The 6,025-nt window shown below is 33.4% G+C and overlaps 1 long non-coding RNA gene across 1 annotated transcript; it reads right to left on the bottom strand.

Annotated features, from left to right (window-relative positions):
- Window positions 1–1,764: 1,764 nt before the first annotated feature.
- LOC127881712 (uncharacterized) lies at window positions 1,765–5,938 on the bottom strand. Its single transcript, XR_008050211.1, has 2 exons — window positions 5,685–5,938; window positions 1,765–5,360 (listed from the first exon to the last, which is right to left on the bottom strand). It is a non-coding gene; the product is annotated as an uncharacterized LOC127881712 (long non-coding RNA).
- Window positions 5,939–6,025: the final 87 nt, after the last annotated feature.

Raw genomic sequence — 6,025 nt, 5'->3', positions numbered from 1 at the left:
ACTTCCACATACTATTCTTTACTGTAAGTAGTCGTTTTACCCATGATCCCTTTATAGAATTACGGAACATTTCAATGTCTGTTAATTTAAGGCCTTCATTTGTATAATTCATTATTATTTTGCTGCGTTTTATTTAGTCGGGTTTACCGTCCCATAAGAAGTTAAATATTTCCTTAGTTATTTTTTGTATGATGTGTTTAGGAGGATTCGGTAATACATTGAATGAATATACTAGTTTTGGTAAGGGGAATGCATTTATTACTGTAATATTTCCTAGTAAGGTCAATTTTCTGTGGTGCCATTTTTTAAGACAATTACTGAATGCACATAATTTGGGTACTAAGTTCATGAACATATGTTTTATTTTACAGTTATAAAAGGATAACCCAATATTGTTTGCAGATCCGATGTCCAAATAAATTTGTGATGATTGCAAAACCGGATTGTAGTTTTCTTGAGATCCTACTCTTAAAACTGTTGATTTTGAATTGTTAAGTTTTAATCTAGAAATATGCCCAAAGTGTGTTAATGTATTGACCAAATTTTCAAAAGAATTTTGTGCACCGTTGTTGAAAAAGGTTGCGTCGTCTGCGAAGAGCGACTGTCTTATTTCTAAATTTTCACATGGCTTACTTGGCTCTCGAAAAATGTGTCCTGAATTATAAACGAGATGTTGCTGAACATTGTATTCATTATTTAACCGAGACGTATTTTCTTTTGTATTAATGATTTAACTGAAAGTATTTTCTTCTTTTTTTGCAGGTCAATTTGATTTGTGATACTGTTAGGTTAACGTTTGTTTAGACTTAAAGGGGATTTTCACAGATTTTGGCATGTTTTGAAGTTTGTCATAAAATGCTTTATATAGATAAATGTGAACATTAGATATAAAAAGCTCCAGTAAAAAATCAAGAATAAAATAAAAAAATAAATAAATAAAAGGTAACCCTCAGCAGGGCTCGAACCACTGACCCCTGGAGTCCTGGAGTAAAAAGTGTATTTTATACTTTATATAAGCAATCCTCGTTGTTTCACAGAATATACCGACAACAAAAGAACTCTCCAAATTATTCAATCGTTTCGCGTTGCAACGCTTTATAATTTTCAGGTTTTTAAATCGTCAAAAGATGCATATAAAGGCTATTTTAGAGCATGGTAAATGTTCAGTATTACTGTTTCCTCACAAATATCATAAAACGAAAATTTGCGATTCTGAAGCAATTTTTTTCAATTTTGTCAATTTATCAAAGCGTGAAAAGGCCCCTTTAAATTTGTGTGAAAGAATCTGCAAATCCCATGATGTTATTTGAAGTGCAGGCCCGTAACCAGGGTTTTAAAAAGGGGGGTGCGAATATTTGCCTTCGACGATTGTTATTGAGCAACGAAGTGGCAAAGAGGGTATGTGCGGGAAGGGATGTTCCTCCTACAATAGGGGGCTTTTGAGGTCCTTCCCCTAGAAAAATTTGAAAATGAAACGTAAACTCCTGCATTCTGGTCACTTTTTAACTGTATTTAGAGACTGAAGTTATAGAGCATTTTATATGAACTTCAACTTTCATTGACCATACTCAGTGACTGATCGACATGAATATGATATAACATTAATGTTTTCCCCACCACGTTTTTCAATAACCACCTTTTTCGATCAATCACAGAAATACATCATTTTATATGGTGTTTAACGACATTCGTATGCGCGCACACACTTTGTTTACATTTGCAACAACAAATTTATAGATGGTAAAATCAACAATAAAAACGGTATAAAATATCATTATTTATTGGAATCTTGATAAAATTGGTGTGTTTTACCATGTTTACATTCTACCAATTATAAATCGAACAGATTAAATGGAAATATTTGACTTTTTTCAAAACAATTATTTGTCTGCTACTTTGGATAGTACCAGAGGCCTAGCATTGCTCAAAACATGCTAATATTGTATTGGACAACAAACACTGACTAACAAAACTGGATCTTCTCTAATGTGTATCAATACTAAAAAGAAATAAAAATGGTATAACTTTTTACTTTTTTATAAACTATTTTTAATAAATTAGTTATCTAAATCTAAACGAATTTTAGAAACATATAATACTTTAGGCTTCATTAAGATCCTATAACCACAAACTACTGGCCCTATGGCCTCAAAGTCCTTAACAATGTATACCAGGACGTTGAAGAAAAAGATGTACTTATTAGCCCATTTTATGTATATATGTGTTTATATATATATATATATATATATATATATATATTTTATATAACATTAAGTTCTTTCTACTATTTTAGAATCGGATCTAACTAATAAATATACGCGAAATAACATAGGGTATTTTAAACATATTAAAGCGGGTATGTGTGATCCGTTGTTAAATTGAGACAAGCAGATGGTTCTGTTTCTGGTGATATTAATTACATTTTACTGAAATGGAAGAATGATTTAATGTAAATAGAAATTTTAGTGATACAGCCTCAGGTTAATCTTACTTTTGTCTGATAATGATTTAAGTAATTTGGATTCTACTGATAACAGTGTCTTAAACCACAATATTTCTATAGAGGAAATTAAAAATGCAATTTTTATAGCAAAAAGAGGAAAGGCATGTGGTGTGGACTCTATACCTGTAGATATATTTAGAAATACTTGCTCAGTGTCATTTTTACATATTCTTTTTAATGTTTGTGTCACTACTGGTACTATACCTACTGACTGGGGTAAAGTAATAATAAATCCCATTCCGAAGTCAAATACTGTTGATCAACGTGATCCATTATCTTACAGAGGTATTTCACTATCTGTAAGCATGTATAAGCTTTATTGTTCGGTATTAAACAATAGATTATCAGTATGGGCTGAGAATAATAATGTCTTAGCAGATGAACAGAATGGTTTCCGTAAACATAGAAATACAGTTGACCATATCTCAACTTTGACAAATGTAATTGAAACTAGGAAAAAACTTAGGCAGTCTACCTTTTGTGCCTTTATCGACTTTAGCAAAGCGTATGATTTCATTAATCGTAGTATATTATGGAAAAAACTATTAGATAAAGGAATTGGAGGTAGCATGTTGATATCTCGGACGAGTTCGAAAATGGTCCAGATCGGTGAAAAAACATGGCCGCCAGTGGGCGGGGCATTTTTCTCTAAATGTATTTAGTGAAACATGTGAACACTCTAGAAGTCACATTTTTGGCCCAATTTTCATGAAATTTGGTCAGAACATTCGTTTCCTTGATATGAGAGTTGAGTTCGAAAATGGTTCCGGTCAGTTGAATAACATGGCTGCCGGAGGGGGGGGGCATTTTTCTTATATTTATATAGTAAAAAAAGCTTGTGAACACTCTAGAAATCACTTTTTTTGCCCAATTATCATGAAACTTGGTACAAAGATTGGTTTTATATATATCACATAATTAATGCCATAACTATTGCCCTTAGATTGTCCAAATTTTCATTATATTATACAAAATCCTTGTAAACACTCTAGAGGTCACAATTTTGTTTCAGATTTTATGAATCTTGGTCATAATATTTATTTTTGTAAGCAAAGTTTGATGTTTGGTAAGGGGGGGTTCAACTCAAAATATAGGTCACCAGGTCAAATCTTACAAAAACAAAACCATTCCATAGGCCAGCGTTTTGGTTCAATAATGATGAAACTTGACCAGGATGTTGGTCTGGACAATATCTAGGTCAAGTTTGACGTTTGGTAAAGATTGAATGAACCGACTCCTCTCAGGTGAGCGAACTATGGCCATCTTGGCCCTCTTGTTTTTAAAGTCTAAGAAGAAAGAGGCATGTATGTATTTAAAATTAGGATTTGTACCTTGTTATTGACATCAATGTTTGTGCTCATAAAAAAATACGCAGATATCAACCGTTCAACGATAGAGCAAAAAAAATAACTGCGTTCTTACATTATATAATATTTTTTAATTAAGTCCCTTGATTTGTATTTCTGCTTCTCATTACAATACTTATTGTATAATCATATACAATAAGGTTATTTGAATATCATATTTCGTAGAAGTATTTTTCATAAAAATAAGAGGGTATGTTATTAAAGGTTCTTGAAAATGTTGGGCTACCAGATTATTTATCTGGAAGTTTAGTGGGCAAAAAGCAAATTTTATAATCTTTCGTACACTGAAACACTGCAAGGATATATATATGTATGTATATATATATGATAACCATAACCATAACCATCTAACTTGGTTGTAAGCCTCTGTCATACAAGTGACATATTGCATCAAATTGACAAAAATCATACATGAATGTGCAGACATAGGAGGTAATCATCATCTATAATAATTTCTGTGCATCCACTTTGTGGACTATACTTCAGTCGACTTTTCTCCAACTTTGATAGAATAATGTACATCGTCTAGTACTACCATAAAAATAAAGACCATGAAGAGATTTATGTGAATCCTTTCCCACCCAGAAGCAAAATGAAAATGGCTATGTGCAAACAGCATCAAACCAGAAAAGCCTGCGAGTAACTCGCAGTCTGTTCAGGTTTTATGCTGTTTGCTGCTCATCAGTATCTAAGGGTTGGAAATGAAGCCTTTAAAACTTGAATCTAGTATAAAAGGTCTTTAATTAAATTTAACTTTTTAAGGGACTGCAAATGCGTAAAAATATGTATCTAAGTGGGAAATGGTTTAGTTTCAATTGCATATCTATGGTAGGAAAAGTATAGTGAAGTCCAACTTTCATTTTTGCAGCACAGTAAGGGACATTATTCTGCTTAAAAGCAGGTAAAACTTATTGATCTTTGTCAATTTCGTCACATAATAATCACATGGTTAAGGTTTAAACCTATAGAAGTTACGCAGTTATAGGGTTGTTAAAAAGGTACAAAACACCAAACAATGTCCAGGGGTCTCACTAGGATTTTAAAACAGGAGTCCTTGGTCTCCTTACTTGGAAAAAGTAGGAGTCCAAAAGGAACAAGAGCTGTCACCATAGGATGACTTATGCCCCCTATAAACACTTGATAGAAGTTATGAGCTTTTTCCAAACCTAAACGCAGATTTCGAAACCTAAACACGGACCCTAAGTTCAAGGTCACAGGAGTCAAAATTTGTGTGCGTATGGAAAGGCCTTGCCCAAATACACATGCATACCAAATATGAAGGTTATATCTCAAGGGACATAGAAGTTATGAGCATTTTTCAAAACCTAAACGCAGATTTCGAAACCTAAACGCGGACCCTAAGTTCAAGGTCAAGGTCACAGGGGTCAAAATTTGTGTGCGTATGGAAAGGCCTTGTCCATATACACATGCATACCAAATATGAAGGTTATATCTCAAGGGACATAGAAGTTATGAGCATTTTTCAAAACCTTAACGCAGATTTCAAAACCTAAATGCAGACCCTAACTTCAAGGTCAATGTCACAGGGGTTAATTTTTGTGTGCGTATGGAAAGGCCTTGTCCATATACACATGCATACCAAATATGAAGGTTATATCTCAAGGGACATAGAAGTTATGAGCATTTTTCGAAACCTAAACACAGATTTCGAAACCTAAATGCGGACCCTAAGTTCAAGGTCACAAGGGTAAAAAATTTTGTGCGTATGGAAAGGCCTTGTCCATATACACATGCATACCAAATATGAAGGTTATATCTCAAGGGACATAGAAGTTAAGAGCATTTTTCGAAACCTAAACGCAGATTTCGAAACCTAAACGCGGACCCTAAGTTCAAGGTCAAGGTCACAGGGGTAAAAATTTGTGTGCGTATGGAAAGGCCTTGTCCATATACACATGCATACCAAATATGAAGGTTATATCTCAAGGGACATAGAAGTTATGAGCATTTTTCGAAACCTAAATGCAAAGTGTGACGGAAAGACGGACAGACAGACGGACAGTCCGATCACTATATGCCCCCTTTTCTTCAAAAGGGGGCATAAAAAAAGGAGTCTCAATGAATATTGCACATGTCTTCAAATTTTCAGCAAAAAATCCATTTAAATAAAGAATGAATATAAAATAATAAATAA

Source organism: Dreissena polymorpha, chromosome 5, assembly GCF_020536995.1.
Source record: "Dreissena polymorpha isolate Duluth1 chromosome 5, UMN_Dpol_1.0, whole genome shotgun sequence".
Taxonomy (NCBI): Eukaryota; Metazoa; Mollusca; class Bivalvia; order Myida; family Dreissenidae; genus Dreissena; species Dreissena polymorpha.
This window is presented reverse-complemented; position numbering and strand designations above follow the sequence as displayed.